General features: G+C 49.0%; 1 protein-coding gene and 1 pseudogene across 5 annotated transcripts in view; both read right to left on the reverse strand.

Moving 5' to 3' along the window:
* The window catches only part of CNR2 (cannabinoid receptor 2), a 50525-nt gene extending 25487 nt beyond the window's left edge, over nucleotides 1-25038 (reverse strand). For 3 of the 4 annotated variants that reach the window (XR_002521596.2, XR_002521599.2, XM_009201721.4), the window contains exon 1: nucleotides 24834-25037. The gene's annotated coding sequence lies outside the window, so the exon portion shown is untranslated. Of the gene's footprint in view, nucleotides 1-348; nucleotides 479-24833 lie in introns of all 4 variants that reach the window. The other variant, XM_009201730.4, reaches the window with a different exon arrangement.
* Nucleotides 14272-16012, reverse strand: LOC101024482 (annotated as a pseudogene). Its single transcript, XR_159605.5, has one exon. The product of XR_159605.5 is annotated as a BTB/POZ domain-containing protein 6 pseudogene (transcript).
* Nucleotides 25039-25592: the final 554 nt, after the last annotated feature.

Consider the following 25592-nt stretch of genomic DNA (forward strand, 5'->3'; position numbering starts at 1 on the left):
ATGTTGCAAAAGTGTCACAACAGCCTTTATTCTTGCTTCTGTAAGCTTGCTTCCTGCTTCACATAATGCCTGCCTCAAAATGCTTAAAAGGGACTCGTTTTCTTTGTCCTGGGCTCAGACTTTCAGGACACATGTCCGCTGAGCCGGTGTACACCTTAAATAAACACTTTCCTGCCCTTGTTCGGTCTCTCTGATTCCTTAATTTCCTGCAACAGAGACAGACTTAGTGTTTGCCACAGTGAACAGCGTTCTGGTTCTGCCTCTGCCATGGCTCGTCAGATGACTTTGGGCAAGTCCCTTCAACATTCTGAGCCCCTTTTCTCATCTGTAAAATGACAGTAACAATACCTGTGTCATTCTCCTTGAGATGCCAAATGGGCTGATGACCTCCATCATAGCTTCTTACCCTGGGTCCACGGGTAGGCTTTGATGAGGGTATCGGTCCTTTCGAGGCATATTTAAGACTTTATGTCTGTGCCTGTTTTGGTTGAGGGGAGAAGGATTCACACTTTTTATCAGTGTGCCAGCAGAGTTCTGAATATTAAGAATCACTGATGCATGCAAAAACATTTTGTGATCTGATGCTGTACAGATGTAAGAGGAAAAGAGAAGCGGGAGTCTTTCTGAACCTATTCTGGGTTGTCTGATTAAAAAAGAAAAAAGGCCAAGGGCAGTAACTCATGCCTGTAATCCCAGCACTTCGGGAGGCTGAGGCGGGCAGATCACTTGAGGTCAGAAGTTAGAGAAGACCAGCCTGCCCAACGTGGTGAAACCCCATCTCTACTAAAAAATACAAAAAGTAGCCGGGAGTGGTGGCAGGTGCCTGTAATCCCAGCTACTCAGGAAGCATGAGAATCACTTGAACCCAGGAGGCAGAGGTTGCAGTGAGTTGAGATTGCGCCACTGCACTCCAGCCTGGGCAACAGAGCCAGATTCAGTCTCAAAAAAAAAAAAAAAAAAAAAAAAGAAGAAAACAAAAGTGAACCACCGTGACCGAGTGCTTTCTTCACCTAACAAACATACCACTGTTCAGAAACCACATGACACTTCCCACAGGGAGCATCCATGGTGGGGTTGGTGTTACGGACTGTAGCCTAGAGCCTGGCTCATGCTGAGCATCTGGGAAGGGAACCTTGGGACCTGAGAAACTGCTCAGAAAAGGTGTGCCTGGGGGTTTTGCTGACCTGAAGTGAAAGCTTGAAGTGAAAGAAGCCACAGTAGTAGCTGGCCCCACGTTGCTGCTATATTTAAATCTCTCAGAGCTGGAGGCAAGGAGGAGAATGATGTCCTGCCTGTGGCTACCACACCTACAGTGGGAAGCTGAGATTTGATGCCGCAAGCCTCATCATTTTTATCCCCAAATGGGAGTAGGGAGGCCTAGGTTCTTTGCCTTGTCCTGCTACTGAGTGACTTTGGGCAGGTCCCTTTTCCTATCTAAGGCCTTTCTTTTCTTTAATTTTTATTTTAAAAATATAAATAGGGTCTTGCTATGTTGCTCAGGCTGGTCTCAGACTCCTGGCCTCAAGCAGTCCTTGCACCTCAGCCTCCCAAAATGTTGGGATTATAGACATGAGCCACCTTGCCTGACCATCTGGGCCTTTCTTTTCTCGTCTTCAAAGCAGTTGGATTGATGGGGGTGATTCCCAAGGTCTCCTCCAGGAAACTTAGCATGTTGGATCACAATGTCACAGGTTTGGGAACCAGACCTTCCTGGATTAAAATCCAGCTCTTCAACTTTCAGGCTGTGTGACCTTAGGCAAGTTACTGCACCTCTCTGAGCTTCTGTTTCATTCATTTGTAAACTGGGAGAAATACTATCCATATCACATTATTATACAGATTAATGATAGAAGTTTACCAAATTCATGGCACTGTACCTGGTTTACAGTAGCTATCTAATCAAAGGCAGGAGATGCTTAATAGAGTTAGTTTTTTTTTTTTTTTTTTGAGACAGAGTCTCGCGCTGTCGCCCAGGCTGGAGTGCAGTGGCGCGATCTCGGCTCACTGTGAGCTCTCGATCTTCTGACCTTGTGATCCGCCCGCCTCGGCCTCCCAAAGTGCTGGGATTACAGGCGTGAGCCACCGCGCCCGGCCAATAGAGTTAGTTTATAGGATTCTTACAGGATTCTGTGCCAGGCATGGGTGCTCATGCCTGTAATCCCAGCACTTTGGGAGGCAGACAGGTGGATCACTTGAGCCCAGGAGTTCGAGACCAGTCTGGCCAACATGGTAAAACCCTGTCTCTACAAAAAATACAAAAATTAGCTGGGCACAGTGGTGCATGTCTGTAGTAGTCCCAGCTACTGGGGGGACTAAGGCAGGAGAATCACTTGAGCCCAGGAAGTCAAGGCTGCAGTGAGCAGTGATTGTGCCCCTGTGCTCTAGCCTCGGCTACAGAGTGAGACTCAGTGTCAAAAAAAAAAAAAAAGAAGAAGCAGCAAAAAAAGGATTCTGTTGTCCAGTCATGCCTCACCTTCGCCTGAGAGCTGAGGCAGATAGAACCATCCCTACTTACTCTCGGCTGACACTTTGCCACCACTGAGGACAAACCACCACATTTTGGAAAACTTGTTCAACCTGCAAGAATGATCCATCAGAAACAGACCCGCTGGGCGAGGTGGTTCATGCCTATAATCCCAGCACTTTGGGAGGCTGAGGCGGGCAGATCACCTGAGGTCAGGAGTTTGAGACCAGACTGGCTAACATGGTGAAACCCCATCTCTATTAAAAATACAAAATAAGCAGGGTGTGGTGGTGCACTCCTGTAATCCCAGCTACTCGGGTGGCTGAGGCAGGAGAATTGCTTGAATCCAGGAGGTGGAGGTTGCAGTAAGCCGAGATCACGCCACTGCACTCCAGCTTGGGCAACAAGAGTGAGACTCTGTCTCAAAAAAAAAAAAAAAAAAAAAGAAATAGACCAAAGTGACCCTCTTGACCTGCTTCCGAGCTGGCTGTGCCCCTGCTGCTGTGTTCAGCCATGGGGCTTTCCTTCCACCTTTCTTCTCCTAGTGCCCCCTCTGTTCTTCTTATTCTTTTTTTTTTTTTTTTATACAGATTGTTGTTCTGTTGCCCAGGCTGGAGTGCAGTGGTGTGATCTCAGCTCACTGCAACCTCAACTTCCCAGGTTCAAGCGATTCTCGTGCCTCAGCCACCCAAGTAGCTGGGATTACAGGCGTGAGCTACCACACCTGGTTAATTTTTGTATTTTTAGTAGAGACAGGGTTTCACCACGTTGGCCAGCCTGGTCTCGAACTCCTGACTTCATGTGATCTGCCCACCTCCCAAAGTGTTGAGATTACAGGCGTGAGCCACTGCGCCTGGCCTCCCTCTGTTCGTTGTAGCCCTTGATTGCAGTTGCAATAAAGTTTTCTGGAGTTTGGGACTATAGACTGTGGGTTTTTTTGACCAAATCTTTTGTGTGTGTGTGTGTGTGTGTGAACCTATGAATTATATTGAAAGCCCAAATCAGCCAGGCATGGTGGTTTCACATCATCCAGCACTTTTTGGGAGAAAGCTGAGGCAGGCAGATCGTCAGCGAGTTCGAGACCAGCCTGGAGCCAACATGGTGAAAACTCAGCCTACTAAAAATGCTGGCTGCTGGTGGGCAGCCGGTAATCCCCAGCAGCCAGGAGGCTGGAGGCAGGAGAATTGCTTGAACTGAAGGCAGAGAGCCAGACCGAGTCGAGATCGCACTGCACTCCAGCCTGGGCAACAAGAGCAAACTCCGGCCTCAAAAAAAAAAAAAAAAAGAAAGCCCAAATCTTACCTCTTTTTACTCTTTTTATAACTACTTTGATATCAAAACCCACCTCCTCCAAGAAGTATTCGTTGGTGTCCCCTTGTTCTTACTGCACAGACCACACAGACCACTGTCTACCTGGTATTATTTGTGTCCGTTCCACATCTTACTTCCTGGACTGTGAGCTCCTAGTCTTGAGAGCAGTATCTGGGTCTGGGAGTGGAGTCATCTTTGTATCCCACTTGCCCAAAAAAGTGTCTCCTAGCAAAGTGGTAGCCCCACAGTGGACTCTCGGTGGAGGTCTTTTTTTGACGGAGTCTCGCTTCTGTCACTCCAGGCTGGAGGAAAGGGCCGGGATCTCAGCTCACTGCAAGCTCCGGGCCCTGGCTTACGCTTATTCTCCTGCCTCAGCCTCCTATGCTGACTACAGGCTCGGGCCACCTCAGCCTCGCTAAGTTTTTGTATTTTTAGTAGAGACGGGGTTTCACTCTGTGTTAGCTAGATGGTCTCATCTCCTGGACTGGATCCCAGCCTGCCTCGGCCTCCCAAAGTGCTGGGATTACAAGCTTGAGCCACCGCGCCCGGCCAGGTGGAGGTCTTTTGATGAGGAGCCAGAGCTGAGCAGAGCGGTCCTGGGGAGCCGGAACTCAGCCTAGCCAGGCAAGGCAATTTGATGGCCTCAAGCTTCCACTCCTCAATCCCAAGCCCATGGCAGACACTTCTCACCACTCCAAGTCCTCATGTCCCCTGAGCCTCACAGTACTTCTCACCCTAGTGCTCCTGGCCCGGAGAAGCAGACTTGCAGAAAGAGGTTGGAACCACAAGCAGCAGCCCTGAAGCAGAGTGTGAACTAGAAGGATGGTGCCTGCCCGGGCTCTTGACCTTGTGAACAGACCACACTCCTAAAATGGGTTTGGCAGGGGAGGTGGGACAGCACTGGGCAGGGAAGGAACTTAAAATCTCTCGAGTGATATAGGTCCCAGGAGAGGTTTATTGATATAAGGCAAAATATGGAAGCTTTCCTAGAGGAGAGATGAAAAGGGCTGGCAAAGGAGTTGTTCCCGAGTCAATTCCTTTAATAAATTCCTCCTGGGGTTTCCAGCACCCGAACTGGCATGAAGCCTGGCACAAAGTAAGCACTTACAAATTTAAAATGGATTTGTAGAATCAATGAACGTCTATTAGGAGAAAAGCAGGCTTCTTCAGACCCACTTCTGTGCTGCTTTTTCCGTCGGCTGCCAGCAAGCCCAGAGCTAAATGCAATGTGGAAGTGCAGTCACGGGGCCATTCAAGGTCAGTTCCTGATTTATTTATTACTCCTTTTCGTGGTTTCTAATGCTTTGCTTTTATTTTAACTGCCCCAATTTAAAATGTAGCCACCTCTAGTCTTTTTAGGAAGAATATATAGGCCGGGCGCCATGGCTCATGCTGTAATCGCAGCACTTTGGGAGGCCAAGGCAGGCGGATCATTTGAGGTAAGGAGTTAGAGACCAGCCTGGCCAACATGGTGAAACCCTGTCTCTACTAAAACTACAAAAATCAGCCAGGAGTGGTGGTGGGTGCCTGTAATCCCAGCTACTCGAGAGGCTGAGGCAGGAGAATCACTTGACCCCGGGAGATGGAGGTTGCAGCGAGCAGAGATCGGGTCGCGCCATTGCACCCCAGCCTGGGTGACAGAGGGAGACTGTCACACGCACACACACACACAGGGAAATAATGTGTAATGTATAGGTTAAGAGCAAAGGATTGTTATTAAGGTCTTCTATCTATAGTTCCTTTCTCAAATGTCTATGGGTTATCAGAGAAACTCAGTCTTCCCTGTGGGGCTGAAGGATCCCATCCCCAGCCTGCTGTCCACTCACCAATCATCACCCCCATCCGGGCTGTCTAGATTCACTCAGTCTCCCTGGACCTTTCCTGGACCTTCCTTCTGCATCGTCATCTCTAGCCTCTCTCCTGGGCAGAGTTGAGCTAAACGATGTCTGAGGCCTCTTTCCACTTTAGTCAAGGTTAAGTGCCACAGCTTTAGAAGGAAACATCACTGAGTTCAAATCTCAGGTCAGCCACTGGTAGGCTGTGTGACCTTGGGGAAAGTTACTCAAACTCTCTGAGCTTCAGTTTCTTCCTCTGTAAATGGGGAAACTAATCCCTATGTTCTGTATGTGCAGATTAAATAATTATTTAAAAATAATTTAAGCAGGAGCTTGGCTGCCTGATTGAACTATCAGGAGTGGTGGATGTGGTGGAAAGAAAAGGGTCCGGAGTTCGGAATCTCAGGTGCTCAGGGTTTGAACCCCGGCTCTGGCACCAGCTGGCTCTATCTGGAAGCCACCTACTCTCTCTTGTTCCAGTATTGCCATCTGAAAAGAAGACTTGGGGATAACCATGAGTGCTTGGCACTGTGCTAGTACTTTCTACACATTATCTCATTTAAATCTCAAAACAAGCCTTCAAGAATCTTATTGTTATTATTTTCCATATTTTATAGATGAAGAAATTGGGGCTCAGGAATGTTAAGAAACTTTCTGGGGGCTGGGTACCGTGGCTCATACCTGTAGTCCCAGCACTTTGGGAGGCTGAGGTGGGCAGATCACCTGAGCCCAGGACTTAGAGACCAGCCTGGGTAATGTGAAACTCCATGTCTACAAAAAATACAAAAATTAGCTGGGCGTGGTGTTGTGTGCCTGTAGTCCCAGTCACTCAGGAAGCTGAGGTGGGGGATCGCTGGAGCCCAGGAGATTGAAGCTGCAGTGAGCCATGATTGCACCACTGCACTCCAGCCTAGGTGACAGAGCAAGACCCTGTCTCAAATTTAAAAAAAGAAGAAGAAAGAGACTGGGCACAGTGGCTGACGCCTGTAATCCCAGTACTTTGGGAGGCCGAGGCAGGCGGATCACCTGAGGTCAGGAGTTCAAGACCAGCCTGACCAACATGGGGAAACTTCATCTCTACAGTAAAAAATACAAAAGTAGCTGGGCATGGTGGCTCGCCTGTAATCCCAGCTACTCGGGAGGCTGAGGCAGGAGAATCACTTGAACTTGGGAGGTGGAGGTTGCAGTGAGCTGAGATCATGCACTGCAGCCTGGGCAACAAAAGTGAAACTCTGAAAAAAAAAAAAAAAAAAAAAAAAAAAAGAAGAAAGAAAGAAGGAAGGAAGGAGGGAAGGAAGGAAGGAAGGAAGGAAGGAAGGAAGGAAGGAAGGAAGGAAGGAAAAGAAACTTGGCCAGGTGCAGTGGCTAACACCTGTAATCCCAGCACTTTGGAAGGCCAAGGAGGGTGGATCACTTGAGGTCAGGAGTTCGAGACCAGCCTGGCCAACACGGTGAAACCCCATCTCTATTCTAAATTTTAAAAAATCAGCCAGGCAGCAGAATCACTTGAACCTGGGAAGCAGAGGCTGCAGTGAGCCAAGATCCTGACACTGCACTCCAGCCTGGGCAACAGAGTGAAACTCTGTCTCAAAAAAAAGGAAGAAAGAAAGAAAGAAACTTGCTGGGGACATCGGGAATCCATGCTCTTGTCCATTTCTTTGAAAGCCTAGGATCCCATCCAGTTGCTTTGCTTTCTCCCCTCCCATCTCCAAACAAATACTTGGTAAATTAACTGACTAATCAGAAATCTGCAACACTGCCGGGCACAGTGGCTCATGCGTGTAATCCCAGCACTTTGGGAGGCTGAGGCAGGCAGATCACCTGAGGTCAGGAGTTTGAGACCAGCCTGTCCAACATGGCAAAACCCCGTCTCTACTAAAAATACAAAAAAATTAGCCAGGCATGGTGGCATGTGCCTATAATCCCAGCTACTTGGGAGGCTGAGGCAGGAGAATTGCTTGAACCTGGGAGGTGGAGGTTGCAGTGACCCAAGGTCACGCCACTGCACTCCAGCCTGGGTGACAGAGCAAAACTCCATCTCAAAAAAAAAAAAAAAAAAGAAAGAAAAAAAAGAAATCTGCCAACAGGACAGTTTTGTTGAGTCTTTTTCAAATATCTTCTTCCTCTTTCGGCCGGGTGCGGTGGCTCACGCCTGTAATCCCAGCACTTTGGGAGGCTGAGACAGGCGGATCACGAGGTCAGGAGATCAAGACCATCCTGGCTAACACAGTGAAACCCCGTCTCTACTAAAAAATACAAAAAACTAGCCGGGAGAGGTGGCGGGCGCCTGTAGTCCCAGCTACTCAGGAGGCTGAGGCAGGAGAATGGCGTGAACCCGGGAGGCGGAGCTTGCAGTGAGCTGAGATCCGGCCACTGCACTCCAGCCTGGGTGACAGAGCGAGACTCTGTCACAAAAAAAACAAAAAACAAAAAACAAAAACATCTTCTTCTTCTTTCAATTATCTTATACTTCAGCAACTTCTCTTTTAGAGAATGGACTAATAATGCTCACATTCGTAACATACTTGACAACTTACACAGCCTGGGAAGGCTCACAGCTATTATGTGAGGCGGGTTTTGCTCAACTATTCCATGAGCAAATAGATTCAGAGGTGGCAAGTCATTTGCCCAAAAACCCATAGCAAGTGGCAGACAAAGCCAGGACTTGAGTTCTTTTTTCTTTTTTTTTCTGGAGACAGAGTCTTGCTCTGTAACCAGGCTGGAGTGCAGTGGCGCGATCTCGGCTCACTGCAACCTCCGCATCCTGGATTCAAGAGATTCTCCTGCCTCAGCCTCCCGAATAGCTGGGACTACAGGTGCACACCACCACACTCAACTAATTTTTTGTATTTTTAGTAGAGACGGGGTTTTTAATGTTGGCCAGGATGGTCTCGATTCCTCGACCTCGTGATCCCCCCCTTCTCGGCCTCCCAAAGTGCTGGGATTACAGCGTGAGCCACCGCGCCCGGCCAACACTTGAATCCTCGTGTCATGAGGTCAGATTGGTAAAGAGGCAGGATTGAATGCATGACTCTGCACAGGGCGAGGGGCCCTGACACCACGCACAATCTTTTGTCTTTATTTCCAGGGACAAATCCCATCTCTTTTCTCTCTCTTTTTGACTTTGTCTTTTTCTGACCATTTCTTCTCAGTAACGCCTTCATTGCTACCATTAGCTGTCCCTGAGTTATTGTTATTACTATTTCCTTTTTGTAGAGATGGGGTCTCACTATTTTGCCCAGGCTGGTCTCAAACTCCTGGCCTTAAGTGATCCTCCCAAAGTTCACGTTCAGATTACGGGCATGAGCCACCATGCCCTGCCAGGCCCTAGACTTTAGTCCTTTCCCCACCTTCCTGGTGGAGTCCGGACCTTCTCACCCACAAGGATTTGCCCATCAGGCTTTTGGGCTTTGGAGTCAGATAGCACTGAGTTCCAATCTTGCCTCTGCCAAGTATTATTAGCTTTTTGCTCTCAAGTAAAGCCACTCACTTCATTCATCTCTTTCACTCAGTTTCCTCATCCGTAAAACAGGAGTAACAAGTAGTACTTGTCTCAATAGTGGTGGGGAGGCATGAAGACTAATTGAGTTAGCTCAGGCCTGATACAGTGTCTGCCACACACTAAGCCCTCCATGAATGGCTTATATAGCTTATATAGATGCTATATATGTGTACACATTAGAGCTTTTTCCTCACTTTCTCAAGTTCTTTGCTAGTTGGTAACCAATGAGAGTTGTCATCTTTGTTGTGCCCTTGGGCTGGTCGGGGGAGTGTCAAAGAGGGAGGTGAGAGGCAGGAGGGAAGGGTGGGACAGGAAAGCAGAGGGGGAAGACTCTGTCTCCGCTCAGGACTTTTAGAGATGAAAGAACAGGGAGCTGAGATTGTGCCAGGGAGCACCTGCCAGCTTGCCGTCATGACGAGAGCCCTGGATCAAGGAGATACGAAGGATGCTGGTTCTAGTCCCAGGTGGAACTTGATGGCTGTGTAACCTCAGGCACAAGAACCTCCTTCTCAGTAGGTCCATCTGCACCAGCAGTGGGTTTTTTGTTTGTTTGCTTAGTTTTTTTTTTTTTTTTTTTTTTTTATTATTTTTATTTTTTTCAGAGTCTTGCTCCGTCACCCAGGCTGGAGGCTGGAATACAGTAGCAAGATCTCGGCTCACTGCAGCCGCCTCCTCCCAGCTTCAAGCAATTTTCCTGCCTCAGCCTCCCAAGTAGCTGGAATGACAGGTGCCTGCCACTATTTTTCTATTTTTAGTAGAGATGGGGTTTCACCATTTTGGCCAGGCTGGTTTTGAACTCCTGACCTCAGGTGATCCACCTGCCTTGGCCTCCCATAGTGCTGGAATTACAGGTGTGAGCCACTGCACCCTGCCTGGAGTGGTTTTTTGATGAGATCTCAAAAGGTCCTTCCAACATGGAAGTTATGCAATTAATCACACGGGGCAGAAAATGGGGGTGTTGTCAGATTGCGAAAGAGATGGCGTGAGAAAGGCAGATCATGAAAGCCTGGAGCAGCAGTTCTCAAACTTCGTGGTCTCAGTGACCCTTTACTGTCTTAAAAGTTACCCTGGCAATAAAGAGCTTTTGTTGATATAGGTTACACCTATTAGTACTTGCTGTATTAGAGACTAAAACTGAGAACTTAAAAAAAATTAATAATCCTATTGCATGTCAATAGAAATTTTTTTTTTTTTTTTGAGACGGAGTCTCACTCTGGCTGGAGTAGTCCCACTCTCACCCAGGCTGGAGTGCAGTGGTGCGATCTCGGCTCACTGCAAACTCTGCCTCCCAGTTTCAAGCCATTCTTCCACCTCAGCCTTCTGAGTAGCTGGGACTACAGGTGCGTGCCACCATACGCCGCTAATTTTTGTATTTTTAGTAGAGACAGGGTTTCACCATGTTGGCTAGGCTGGTCTTGAACTCCTGACCTTGTGATCCACCTGCCTTAGCCTCCCAAAGTGCTGGGATTATAGGCATGAGCCACCTCACCTGCCCTGAAATAACATATTTTTAAATGAAAATAACTTTTTCTGGCAAATCTCTTTAATTGTCTGGTTTATGAGAAGGCAGCTGGATTCTTATCTCTACTTCATGCAAACTGTTGCAATATGTTCTTGTGGTTAAACTATGTGAAGAAAATAAATTTGCCATTCTCTCCTGAGTTCTTCCTTTGTGGTAGGCACTGTGAAAGGCCTTTAACAAGCACTGTGTCCTTTTCTGTTATTGTTCAAATCTATACCATTTTTATTTTTTTATCTTTTTGTTTGTTTGTTTTTGAGATGGAGTCTCACTCTGTCACCCAGCCTGGAGTGCAGTGGCAAAATCTTGGCTCACTGCAAGCTCTGCCTCCCGGGTTCACGCCATTCTCCTGCCTCAGCTTCCCAAGTAGCTGGGACTACAGGCACCCACCACCACGCCTGGCTAATTTTTATTTTTATTTTTTTTGTATTTTTAGTAGAGGTGGGGTTTCACTGTGTTAGCCAGGATGGTCTTGATCTCCTGACCTTGTGGTCCGCCCACCTCAGCCTCCAAAGTGCTGGGATTACAGGCGTGAGCCACTGTGCCCAGCCTTTTTTTTTTTTTTTCTTTTTTTTAGACAGAGTCTTGCTCTGCTGCCCAGGCTGGAGTACAGTGGCGTAATCTCAGCTCACTGCAGCCTCCACCTCCCGGGTTCAAGTGATTTTCCTGCCTCAGCCTCCCGAGTAGCTGGGATTACAGATGTGCACCACTATGCCCAGCTAATTTTGTATTTTTAGTAGAGACAGGGTTTCGCCATGTTGGCCAGGCTGGTCTCCAACTCCTGACCTCAGGTGATCCAATCGCCTCCACCTACCAAAGTGCTAGGATAACAGGCATGAGCCACCGCACCTGGCCCGTACTATATATTATTTTTAAATGTTTTCATTCTATTTTCGATGGACAAATAATAATTGTATATATTTATTGTCAGGCCTCTGAGCCCAAGCCAAGCCATCGCATCCCCTGTGACTTGCACGTATATACGCCCAGATGGCCTGAAGTAACTGAAGAATCACAAAAGAAGTGCAAATGCCCTGCCTCGCCTTAACCGATGACATTCCACCACAAAAGAAGTGAAAATGGCCGGTCCTTGCCTTAAGCGATGATATTATCTTGTGAAATTCCTTTTCCTGGCTCATCCTGGCTCAAAAAGCTCCCCCACTGAGCACCTTGTGACCCCCACTCCTGCCCGCCAGAGAACAACCCCCCTTTGACTGTAATTTTCCTTTACCTACCCAAATCCTATAAAACGGCCCCACCCTTATCTCCCTTCGCTGACTCTCTTTTCAGGCAGCCTGCCTGCACCCAGGTGAAATAAACAGCCATGTTGCTCACACAAAGCCTGTTTGGTGGTCTCTTCACAGGGACGAGCATGACATTTATGGAATACAATGTGATGTTATGATACATGTATCAAAATTGCTAGAAGAGTAGATTTTTAAATGTTGTTACCACAAAGAAATGCACTGTCTCCTTTATCCTCCAAACTGCCCTTGGAGATAGACTGTCTCATTTTCACTATCTTATCTATGAGGAACCAGAGGCTTAGCTAGATGGATTTGCCAAGGTCACAAAGTTTGTAAATGGCAGAGTCAGAATTCAAACTCATATACCTGGTGCCAGACCCTGACCACAGAAGTTGGGCAGCCTAGATGTGAAACCACCTTTGCAAAATTATGACTGAGACAGTGAAAGAGATCTAACCTAACCAACTCTATCTTGCTTCTAATCTCCAAAGCTGCCCTGCCCATTCTGGACGTGAGGCTGAACTAACTTTTGGGAGAAACTTTGTTTAAAACTAAGAGGGAGGCCGGGCGCTGTGGCTCACGCCTGTAATCCCAGCACTTTGGGAGGCCGAACAGCGGGTGGGATCACAAGGTCGGAGATCGAGACCCATGGTGAAACCCCGCTCTACTAAAAATAGAAAAACAGCCGGGCGAGTGGGCGGCGCCTGTAGTCCCAGCTACCGAGGCTGAGGCAGGAGAATGGCGGAACCCGAGGCGGAGCTTGCAGCGCAGCCGAAGCCGCGCCCACTGCACTCCAGCCTGGGCGACAGAGCAAGACTCCGCCTCAAAAAAAAAAAAAATAAATAAAAATAAAAAATAAAAGCCAAAAATAAAAATAAAAATAAAACTAAGGAGGATAACAGCCCTTCCCACACCTCGTTTCTGCCTGGGGACTAGATTGGCTTTAGACCAACATTAGCCACAAGATTGTGGAAATTATGGCTGAAATTTGGTGTGGTGGCTGCCTACCCAATCCCAGCACTGAGGCTGGTGGATCACTTGAGGTCAGGAGTTAAGACCAGCCTGGCCAACATGGTGAAACTCTGTCTCTACTAAAAATACAAAAGTTAGCCAGGTGTGGTGGTGCACGCTTGTAATACCAGCTACTCAAGAGGGTGAGGCAGAAGAATCACTTGAACCTGGGAGGTGGAGGGTGCAGTGAGCGGAGATTGTGTCGCTGCACTCCAGCCTGTGCACAGAGGGGTCTCAGTCTAAAAAAAAAAAAAAAAGAGAGAGAGAAGGAAAGAGAAAGAAAGAAAGAAAGAGAGAGAGAGAGAAAGAAAAAAAAGAAAACAAAGAAAGGAAAAAAGAAAGAAAACAAACTATGGTTTAGGAGTCATGCAGCTGGAGGCTACAAGATTCTGACCCTCCCTAAACTGCTCCTACGATCAGAGCTTGAGATATTTTGCAGACCCTGCACTTGATGGATCAACTGGCCCCACCCAGGAACTGACTCAGAGCAAGAGGACAGCTTCGACTCCCTGTGATTTCATCCCTGGCCAATCAGCATTCCTGGCTCACTGGCTCCCCGCAAACAACCAAATTGTCCTTAAAAACTCTGATCCTCGAATGCTGGGGGAGACTGATTTGAGTAATAATAAAATTCTGGACTCCCGCACAGCCAGCTCTGTGTAAATTACTCTTTCTCTATTGCAATTCTCCTGTCTCAATGAATTGGCTCTGTCTAGGTGGCAGGCAAGGTGAACCCCTAGGGGCTTACAGACGGAAGGGCACGGGGTCTGTCTTATACCTCCGGGCAACCATCTCTTCCCTGATCTCATTTTTTTTTTTTTTTTGAGACAGAGTTTCACTCTTGTTACCCAGGCTAGGATGTAGTGGTATGATCTCAGCTCACTGAAACCTCCGCCTCCCAGGGTCAAGCAATTCTCTTGCCTCAGCCTCCCAGGTAGCTGGGATTACAGGCATATGCCACCACGCCTGGCCAAGTTTGCATTTTTAGTAGAAACGGGGTTTCTCCATGTTGATCAGGCTGGTCTTGAACTCCTGACCTCAGGTGATCCGCCTGCCTTGGCCTCCCAAAGTGCTGGGATTACAGGCATGAGCCACCGCGCCCGGCCTCCCTGATCTCATTTTTATCCTTCCCACCTTGGACCATTTTACTGAGCCATGCTTCCAGCAACCAACCAAATTGTCCTTAAAAACTCTGATCCTCAAATGCTGGGGGAGACTGATTTGAGTAATAGGACACTAGAATGGTCGCTCCACGGGAGTGAGGTGAGGGCTCACTGTCTGTTTTGTTCACCCCTGTATCTTAAGTGCAGCTGCCTCACCCATGGTCACTGCTCAGTAACTTTGTTTATTTATTTATTTATTTATTTATTTAATATTTTTTAATTTTTGGCAAGCTTTATTACAGAAGTCCATTATTTTAAGTGACTTTTTGCCAATTTTAAATGTGTAAGGAAGGTCTAAAGTGAAGCTTGGAACCACTTAGTATCCAAGAGCATGGCAGGAACATCCAACCCCTCAAAGCAGGTGGCATGGGTGCCGCTGGGAGGGGATCTGGGGCCTGTGTTGTGCCCTAAATCTTCCTCCATCTGAGACATGTACCCCAGTGTACCAGAGATGCCTAAGACTCCAATCCTCCAGCTCTGGCTGTGTGGAAAAGGTGCCTACTTCACAGAATCAAGCTTCAGTTGACTACATGCCAAAGACAGACAAGGTTAAGTGTGGCCTTTCATGGTGTCAAGAAGCAGTTAGTGTCCTGACTTCCCCTCCACTCACTGGCCGACCTGCTGCAGCCTCCCTGGGCACCTCAGGCACAGAAGATGAGTTCAGGGATCTGCCCACCCTGGACCCCAGTCCCGTTGGTGCTGTCCCAGGAGCACTGGAACTGGAAGGCCACCTTTCCGCACTGCACTTCCGTCATCCCCTCCTGCCCAAAGTAGCTGAGGTTGCTGCCATCCAGGACAGCACTGGCGGTGTAGTAGATGTCTTGTTCAACCTGGACCGGATGTTCAAACCAGACCGGGAAGGTGTTACCGGATCCGTCCGACATGAACTTGGTCAGGTTCTGAGTCAGAACCATCCCGAGCCGCTTGAGCTCAATCTTCACGCTGTACTCAGCCTTCCCAGAGCTGGACCCATACAGGCTCAGCCCCGCAATAAATACCCTTCTGTCCACTGCAAACTGGATGCTGTCGCAGTGCCCGCGGTACTGCCATTGGTTGCTGCGGTAAGCAGAAGACTGGAATCGGTGGCACCTCTGCGGGGAGAGGCCCTTCCTCTTGGTCAGAGGGAAGTCCAGGCGGGGCTTGTTGGTGGCCGTGTACCACAGGAAGATGGCGTGGGTCTCCTCCAGAGTCAGGATGTCTGCTTGTGCAGCGCCCTTGGCAAATTCCTCTAGGATCATGGTTGGAATTCGGACCAGATAGAGGGCTCGCCCCAAAACGTGCCTCTTGTTTCCTGGGGTGACTGGCAGCCCCTGCCTCTTGCACTCTGCCTCGGCCCAGTTCAGGAGGGCCTCGAAGACCACCTCCTCCTTGGTGTTGAAGGCCTCCCAAGTGATAATGATCTCCAACGTCTGCCGGTCTATCTCACAAAAGCCTTCGGACCGCAGGACCATCTCGGCCTGTGCGTCGATGAACTCCCAGCAGCGCTGCGTCAGCTCGGGCTCCTCAAACAGCCGGCTCTGGGACAGCAGGACGCAGGCGTTCTTGGCTTTCAGACTTGTCTCCAGAAAGTTGATGGAGGCTTTTGCCAATGCTGGGACGATGTACTTCTTAGCAGCGTACAGAGTGGCCAGCACCGTGTCAGCTTCCAGATCGATCTCATCACTGTACATGTACTTTAAGAGGATCAGAAAGGCTACGGGCTCCACGTCTGGAATGTGAATTTCAGATTTGACTTCCGCCAGGTCCCCGTAGAACATGGTATAGAAGACGGAGCTGCGACAGCCAGGACGTACTTGTGGGCGGGCACCGTCCTGGTCGCCCCCGGGGGCCCCAAGACAAAGTGCACGTCGGCCATGAGCTCGTTGTTTTTTTGTTTTTGTTTTTGAGATGGAGTCTCGCTCTGTCGCCCAGGCTGGAGTGCAGCGGCGCGATCTCCACTCACTGCAAGCTCCGCCTCCCGGGTTCACGCCATTCTCCTGCCTCAGCCTCCGGTGTAGCTCGGACTACAGGCGTCCGCCACCGCGCCGGGCTAATTTTTTGTATTTTTAGTAGAGACGGGGGTTTCACCGTGTCAGCCAGGATGGTCTCGATCTCCTGACCTCGTGATCCGCCCGTCTCGGCCTCCCAAAGTGCTGGGATTACAGGCTTGAGCCACCACGCCCGGCCATGCCAGCTAGTTTTTGTATTTTTAGTAGAGACGGGGTTTCACCATGTTGGCCAGGCTTGTCTTGAACTCCTGACCTCAGGTGATCCACCTGCTTCGGCCTCCCAAAGTTCTGGGATTACAGGTGTGAGCCACCACGCCCAGCCATCTTTGCACTTTATATATTGTATATATTTCCATATTATATATTCTACACACAAGTCCATGATGGGGGACTAGTATCACTCCTGTTCTGTAGCTGGGGAAACCAGTATCAGCAGAGAGGCTTGACTCATGGGGCTGGTAAGATCTGTGAGTGGTGGCAAAGGGGCTGGAGGGGACAAAGGGACAAGCTGGGCAGAGGCTGATGGATGAATTAAGCCTGGCATGGGGACTCAGGCCATGGAGAGAAGAGGAACGGCAGGGATAGGCCAGACATCTGGGGAGCTGACCTGTAAGTTCCTTTTACCTCTCTATAATAGAATTAAGGTGCATTTGTGCATCTGTTGGCTTTTGGTCACTGGGACTATAACAAAGAAGACATGTTACAATCTCTGGCCTGGGATTTGGGATCTAGTGGGATCACAGGACACTCTGTCAAGCCAACACTCTATCAAGCCAGTCTCAGGCCTTGGGAGCCAAACTTGCAAGGCGGCCTGGATTTCTAGTTCCCGTTCCTGCTCTGTGTAAAAGAGATTCTCAATTGGTTCTGAACAGATTCTCAGTTGGTCCTGAACTTACTTTCGGAACCAACTGAGAATAAGGAGGAAATAGGTAGACAGAGGCAGCCTGAATCATAGTTGTGAGTTCTGATTCTGCTCCCACTCTGATGTTTTTTGGAGAACTAGGCTTAAGCTGTCTTCCTCCCTCAGACTCTCCAGTAGTGGGACTCCAGGCCCACACCACTGTAGCTACCTCCTGCCCCTTATTAAAGCTGTGGTCTCTCGTGCAAATTACGTCGTCTCCTTGAGCCTCACTGTCCTTGTCTGTAAAATGGGAATAATGAAAATATCTCCACTCAGGACTGTTGTGAGGATTAAATGGGATGTGTGGGCCATAGAAAACTTAATTTTATAAACCCCAGAGGAAATTACTGGAGCTATTTCATAATTTTCTCTGGCCCATGAAAAAGGAAGTGATTTTAAATCAAATGTACTATTTACAATAACTGTATTGTTTAAATTTTTCTCTTTTTTTAATCTCCCTTCCTTCCTTTCCTCCCTTCCTTTCCTCCCTTTCCTTCCTTCCTTCCTTCCTTCCTTCCTTCCTTCCTTCCTTCCTTCCTTCCTTCCTTCCTTCATGCAGTTTTGCCATGTTGCCCACGTTGGTCTTGAATTTCTGAGCTCAAGTGATCCAGTTTGAGCTTCAGCACTTCCCAAAGTGCTGGGATTATAGGCGTGAGCCACCGCACCCAGCCAGTTTATACTTTCTAAAAGTAATTTTCTGTTTGCTATATGATGAGATAAAATAGGTCTCATCGAGCTGGTAGGGGTGGTATGTGCCTATAGCCCCAGCTACTTAGGAGATTGAGATGAGAGGATGGCTTGAGTCTAGGAGGTCAAGGCTTCAGGGAGCCATGATTGCACCACTGCACTCCAGCCTGGGTGACAAAGTGACACTCTCTGTCAAAAAAAAAAAAAAAAAAAGAAAAGAAAAAATATAGGCTGGGCACGGTGGCTCACGCTTGTAATCCCAGCACTTTGGGAGGCCGAGGCAGGTGGATCATCTGAGGTCGGGAGTTCAAGACCAGCCTGACCAACATGGAGAAACCCCGTCTCTACTAAAAATACAAAATTAGCCGGGGTGGTGGCACATGCCTGTAATCCCAGCTACTCGGGAGGCTGAGGCAGGAGAATCGCTTGAACCCGGGAGGCGGAGGTTGCGGTGAGCCGAGATTGCGCCATCGCACTCCAGCCTGGGCAAAAAGAGGGAAACTCTGTCTCAAAAAAAAAAAAAAAGAAAAGAAAAAATATGTCTCAGGGCCCTATTTGCATGCCTCTCTGTATATGCCTTGCAGGTGTAGCTCTCTTTTATGCCCAGTACAGGAAAAGATAGAATACATCTTATTCTTTCTTCTTACCAACCTTTGAAATGTTGTGAAGTACTAGGATTTCTCTGATATGCCATATAAGAAAGTTGATCAGATAAATGTAATTTATGAATCTTGAAGCAAGCCGAGCATGGCGACTCACTCCTGTAATCCCAGCACTTTAGGAGGACGAGGTGGGCAGATCACCTGAGGTCAGGAGTTCAGGACCAGCCTGGCCAACATGATGAAACCCTATCTCCACTAAAAATACGAAAAAATTAGCCAGGTGTGTGGCATGCACCTGTAATCCCAGCTACATGGGGGTCTGAGGCAGGAGAATCTCTTGAACCTAGGAGGCAGAGGGTGGGAAGTGGAGGTTGCAGTGAGCTGAGATCGCGCCACCACGCTCCAGCCTGGTGATAGAGGGAGACCTTGTCTCAAAAAAAAAAAAGAGAGAAAAAAGAATCTTGAAGCAAATCTGCAGAGGAGTTAACACCGTCATTTCCTCATATTTTGTCTTCTCTTCTTTTCTTTTTTTTTTTTTTTGAAATGGAGTCTTGCTCTGTTGCCCAGGCTGAAGTGCAGGGTGTGATCTCAGCTCACTGCAACCTCTGCTGCCCAGGTTCAAGCAATTCTCCGTCCTCAGCCTCCCAAGTAGCTGGGATTACAGGCATTGCCACTACACCTGGCTAATTTTTGTATTTTTTTAGTAGAGATGGGGTTTCACCATGTTGGCCAGGCTGCTCTCAAACTCCTGGCCTCAAGTGATCCGCTTACCTCAGTCTCCCAAAGTGCTGAGATTACAGGCGTGAGTTACCATACCCAGCTTCCTTGTATTTTTGACATCAGTTTCTTATGCTGTCTTTAATCATTGGCTCAGTAAGTGTATAAATTAAATGATATCAGATTAAGAGCAAAAACGATGTAAAGCCATGTATCAGCCAAAGCTGTGGCTGAATGACTGATTGCCTGGTTGTGAGTCATGAGATAGTTTGTTCTATCACCACTAACTATCGCTGCTTTTTTTTTTTTTTTTTTTTTGAGATGGAGTCTTCCTCTGTTACCAGGCTGCAGTAGCACTATCTCAGCTCACTGCAACCTCTGGCTCCCTGATTCAAGCAATTCTCCTGCCTCAGCCTCCTGAGTATCCGGGATGACAGTCATGTGCCACCACGCCCAGCTAATTTTTGTATTTTTAGTAGAGATGGGGTTTCACCATGTTGGCCAGCATGGTCTTGATATCCTGACCTCATGATTTGCCCGCCTGGGCCTCCCAAAGTGCTGGGATTACAGGCATGAACCACCATGCCTGGCCAATTATCCCTTTTTAAATATTTATTTGGAGATAGGGATCTTGCTCTGTCACCCAGGCTAGAGTGCAGTAGCACAATCTCAGCTCACTGCAGCCTTGAATTCCTGGGCTCAAGCGATGCCTGGCTATAACTGCCAGATTTGATTCTTCCACTTATCCTAGGAAGATCTCACGTTGAGAAAAATATCTTTTAAACATTACAATAATTATTCACTAATTTTTTTAAAAATGGAAACAGGCATTAAGACCTTCTAATGATATGAACCTTCTGGAACATCTCCTTGCCTGGTGGGAAAAACTGGTAGAAAGTAGTGGGAAGACAGACTTGGGTTTGACTCCTGTCTCTACCTGTTGTGTCTAAGCCTTGGTGGCCTCATCTGTCAAATGGGCCCATTGGAAGGGAGGGAGGGCTACAGAAGGTCGGTGAAGCAGCCTCTGGCTCCTCCCTTGCTCTCAGTGGGCTCTATTCCCCAGCTCCCAGCTCCATCAGAGTCTCCAGAACCCAAACAGACCCAGGGGGAGACACAGAGGACAAACTCAATGAATTTGGATGGAGGCAACACCGTGAATGCAGCTGTGGCTCTCAAAGAGGAACTTAGGGGTGGCCTCAACCTCTAGGGAGGCAAGGGAGCTGCTGAAAGATGGGTGGGGTGGTGGGGGTAGGGGAGTGGGAAAAGCTGTCTTTGACTCACTGTATGAGCAGAAGATCAGAGACCTCCTCTCTGGGCAGTGGGAGCACGTGGAGGAGGGGAGGAAAAGCCGTGAAGCTCACGGGACACCGAACCACGAAGTCACCTCTGCTCACGGGCTCACCCACATCCTCCCCGACTGGATGGGGCCCCAGCAGCCTTCACTCCCTCGCCTGCTGGGGAATCCTTTCCTCCCTGCTCGGCCCTGTCTCCACTATGCAGTTCCTCCCCCATGCAGTTCCTCCCCCATTAATCTGCCCTTGTCTGTCATTGTCTCTCCCTGGCATTTGAGGTCTTTGCTGCATGGAGTGAGGACTGAGTACATCCTTTCTCTCCCCAGGAGATGGAGGGAAAAGGGAACAGTTTTACACTGTTCTGCGTTCTGCTGGAAGAAGGCTGAGACCTGATCTTACTCTTCTGGTGGTCCCTGCAGCGTAGCTGGAGGCTGAGAGCCTTGGCCATGCGTGGGTTCCCACTATGCCCTCTCCCAAGACTTCAGCGTCCTCGTTTATCGCTTGGGGAGAGAAAGAGAAGTGTCTTTATAGGACCGAGGTGAGGATTACATAAGATAATGCCTAAGCACAGGCAGGGAAGCTCTGTCAGAAATCATCCTGAAAACAGGAAGTCACCTGGGCCAAGGGCTAGAGCCTCAGAGTCTTGGCACAGCGTGGACACCTCGCAGGACTGGATTGGACTGCTCAGTTTGGGGTGGGGGGAGAGAAGCCAGCCATATTCATATAATATCCCCCCAGTTTCCTCCCCAGCACAGGTTCTCAGGTTGTCCACCTGATGGCATCTGAAACACAGCCCGGCAAGCGACACAGTAAAGACAACCCTGGTGATGATTCCCCGAGCCGGCACTGCATCTCTGTACCTAGAAGCATTTCCACTCCCGTTCTCCTATTTGATTCCCACCACAATATGGCTCGGTTCTGGATCCAGATTGACCTGGACTTGAGTCTCAGCTTTGCCATTACCACCAGTTGTGGGACCATGGACAAGTCTCTCTCTTTCTTTTTTTTCTTTTTTTTTTTGAGACAGGAACTTGCTCAATTGCCCAGGCAATAATAGCTCACTGCAGCCTCAATCTCCCAGGCTTAAACAATCCTTCCACCTCAGCCTCCTGAGTAGCTGGGACCACAGGCATGTGCCACCACGCCTGGCTAATTTTTTTTTTTTTTTTTGTAAAGAGAGGGTCTCACTGTGTTTCCTAGACTGGTCTTGAACTGCTGAGCTCAAGCTATCCTCCTGCCTGGGCCTCCCAAAGTGCCAAGATTACAGGTGTGAGCCACCATGCCCGGCGCCTTGGACAAGTCTTAAGCTTGTGTGAACTTCAGTTTCTCACCTTGCAAATGTGGTTAGTGATAGCAGCCCCCTCCTAGGCTGTGGTGAGGACTGAATGAGGAACGGTCACAGAGCTCAAATGTGTAATAAATTCTTCATCAATGTTCGCTTAAGAAAAAAACAAGAGTGGATCACCTGAGGTCGGGAGTTCGAGACCAGCCTGGCCAACATGCAAAAACCCCATCTCTACTAAAAATACAAAATTAGCTGGGCATGAGGGTACGTGCCTGTAATCCCAGCTACTTGGGAGGCTGAGGCAGGAGAATTGCTTGAACCCAGGAGGCAGAGGTTGTGGTGAGCCGAGATCGTGCCATTACACTCCAGCCTGGGCAACAAGAGCAAAACACTGTCTCAAAAAAAAAAAAAAAAAAAAGAAGAAAGAAAAAGAAAATAAAGAAACAAACAAACAAACAAAACAAGAGCCCCTTTGAGGCAGGTTGGGAATGCTATGATAGTGTCATTTTTAGAGTTGAAGAAACTGAGGTTCAGAAAGGTGATGTGACTTGCGCCAGGTCGCCTGAGTAATTGATGAGGGAGACTTGGGTTTCCATGTGATTCCACGTGACTGATAGCACACGCTCTGAACCCACAGCGCAGGACTCTGCTCACACTGGCTCTGCTATTCCTTGGCTATGTGACACTGAGCAAGTCAACACTGCTGCTGAGTCTTGCTTTTTCTTATCTGTAAGATAGGGCTGCCTGTCTCTTTTCAGAGTGCCCTTTGTGTCTCACGGCTTGGGGACTTTTTTCAGCGGTGAGAATAGGAAGCAGAAGCTATTTGAAGACAACCCGTCTTCCTGTCTTTTCCTGAGAACCTGAGTGCAGTGAGAAGGTTAGGCCACGTGGGTGGCAGGTGGGGAGAGAAGAGTGTCCATCTGCCATCCACAGCCAAGGGGAGAGGAGAGATTGTCCTTGTCTGGGAGGGGGCCAGAGGTCATGGGCACCTGGACTCTGCTTTCTGGAGAGATGGTGGGACCTCTTGGGAAAGTCACTGGGTGATCCTGGATATCAAAATGAGACACAGTGGTTTCAGGTCTTACAAAGAATCTGGACTCCAGCATGCCAGGGAAGTGGGCAAGGCTGGACTTCAGACAGTCAAGCCCATTTGGGCAATGGGCATTCATCGTAGGAGGACCCAGGAGCCTCTGTCACGCTTACGTTCTGTGTGTCCTCTGGGTCAATGTGCATGGCTGGGGGTGGGAGTGAGGGAAGCTCAGTGCACTTGGACATTTCATTTCCTCCTAGCCCAACAGGATGAGGCTCAGAGTCCTATTGAATGTTATTTATTTTTTATTTTTTTTTTTTGAGACGGAGTCTCGCTCTGCCGCCCAGGCTGGAGTGTAGTGGCCGGATCTCAGCTCACTGCAAGCTCCGCCTCCCGGGTTCACGCCATTCTCCTGCCTCAGCCTCCGGAGTAGCTGGGACTACAGGCGCCCGCCACCTCGCCCGGCTAGTTTTTTGTATTTTTTAGTAGAGACGGGGTTTCACCGTGTCGGCCAGGATGGTCTCGATCTCCTGACCTTGTGATCCGCCCGTCTCGGCCTCCCAAAGTGCTGGGATTACAGGCTTGAGCCACCGCGCCCGGCTTGAATGTTATTTAATCTGAATAAAGGAAAGACCATTTTATGCACACCTGAGGGCGTGCAGTAAGAGTGACTGGTACTGTAAAATGAGGAGGGAAGCAATGGGGCTGGCACTGGAGGGCTCTGCTTGACTGAGCCAGGCTGCCATTTTCCCGTCTTCACTGCCTTAGCCTGGCCTTAGCGGGCCAAAGGGTAAAGAATACGCTTCACCTGCCCAGGGCAGGTGAGGGGGTCTTTCTGGTAAGCCACAAGGTGGTTAAAGAGCTGGGGCCAGGATTATTGGGACTCCACCTCCTGAGGTCTCCCTGAACTTCTCTCCAGCCACCGTCCTGGCTTTCATGCTGCCAACGTGTCTACTTGTCACTCATTCGAGGGAAAAGCAGCCAGGCCTCATTTTATCCTCATCTCAAATCCATAGCAAGAGCAGAGGGGGTGAAGATCAAACTCTCCACCACAGCCATTCCTGAGCCCTGTGCCGCTGCCCTCCCTGTGCTCGCATCAGACAGTTGACCCTGGCAACAAGCCTGTGAGTGACTGTCTCAGGCCCGTATTTCTCAGAAGAGGAAGCTGAGTGGTAGAGAAATGAGTGATTTGCCTGAGGCCATTGAGCTTCCAGTGGCAGAGCTGGGATTCAGACCTGGACGCTGACCCCAGGGCACACTGGAAAATATTGCTCTTCCCTCTGCTGAGTAGAACTTACTCCAGAACAGACCCCTGGCCTGCTGAGTCCAGTGTGCCCCTAACACTACCTTGTGGTCTCCCCATCTATAAAATGAGCGCACAGGACTCACCTGGTCATCTCAAAGGCCTCTGCCAGCCCTTGTCCTTTCCTGGCCGCCATCTACTGCTACAGTCCACACCTTGTAAGGCAGGATAGCCTGGTGGCTGAAGGGTGGGCCTCGAAGCCAGACTGCCTAGGCTCAAGCCAATACTCTCATTCAATGCCCGCGTGATTTCAGGTGAGTCACCTAGCCTCCACCTATCAAGTGGGCCATAGTGATAGCGCCTACTGAATACAGCTGTTGTGAGGATTAAATAAATCAAACCACTAAAGGCTCTCAGGGCAGCGCCTGGCACACAGTAAGGCCATCTGTGTGTATGTGTAATTCTTGTCTCTCTAATGAAATGAAAGCCAAAGTCCTGATTCTTGGTCCTAGGGGGAGGATGCCAGCCCTGAGCATTCCTGCGAATGGTCCTCCACAACCCCAGGTGTCCTGAAATGACATCTATCCCCTGCCCCAGACAGGCCCACCTGGCTTCTTGTGTCCCTGGAGGGAAGGGATAAAGTAAGAATACAGGTTTTGGCCAGGCGCAGTGGCTCACACCTGTAATCCCAGCATTTTGGGAGGCCAAGGTGGGCGGATCACCTGAAGTCGGGAGTTCCAGACCAGCCTGGCCAATATGGTAAAACCCTGTCTCTACTTAAAATACAAAAATTAGCCGGGCGTGATAGTGCACACCTGTAATCCCAGCTCCACGGGAGGCTGAGGCAGGAGAATCGCTTGAACCTGGGAGGCAGAGGTTGCAGTGAGCTGAGATCGCGCCACTATACTTTAGCCTGGTCAACAGAGCAAAACTCTGTCTCAAAAACAAACAAACAAACAAACAAAAAACAAAAAAGCATACAGGTTTTGTGGAATGAGGAAGAAGCCTAAAATAAACAACAAAAAAAGCTACTTACGGTTGTGTTGTGGGTGACTGGGCACCGGGAGCTGCTGGGGGCTGAGGAGTCCCAATTGTTTTCTGTCCTCTCCCAGGACCTGGCCCTGGGTGCCACTCAGAGCACCTGTTGAGTGCCACCCCCAAGCCAGCTTTCTCTTGCTTTTGTACTTTCTCACAGATGAGTGAGTGTGAGGAGGTCTGGCCTTCCGTGCCTGTTACCACTTCCCCTCCAGGTCCCTGGTGCCACAATGCTCTTGGCCCTGCGGTTGAGTCCTCTCTCACAACGAACTCTGGCCAGGGTGAGGCATGGGCCTAGACCCTGGAGTCAAAGGACTTGGGTTCTAATCCAGCCTCATTAAGATGTTGATTCACTTAACCTCCCTAAAGGCAAGTTTCTTTATCTGTAAAATGAGGATAATGCACCAGCATTACAATAGATCACCTAAAAGGACATGCCATTCCAGTACCTCTTCACCACTAGGCCAGAGCTTTGACATGCAAATGCATACAGGTAGATTAACATAATGGGTGATGGGTCCTGGTGTGGGGCAATAGGGAGTGGTGGGGACTGTGGGTAATAAGGGGAACACAGGATCCAAGTGGAAAAGCCTGGCTGGAACTGAGAGATACCTGACCCTCTCCCCTGGTCCAGCTGAGAAGTATCTGCCCCACACCCCAGACCCTGATCTGGGCCAGTGGAGAGGGGCAGGTACCTCTTAGTTCCAGCCAACCTTTTCTCCTTGGGAGTACAGGCAAACTGTCAGATGTTCCAAGCATT

The sequence above is a fragment of the Papio anubis genome, chromosome 1, assembly GCF_008728515.1.
Source record: "Papio anubis isolate 15944 chromosome 1, Panubis1.0, whole genome shotgun sequence".
Classification (NCBI taxonomy): domain Eukaryota; kingdom Metazoa; phylum Chordata; class Mammalia; order Primates; family Cercopithecidae; genus Papio; species Papio anubis.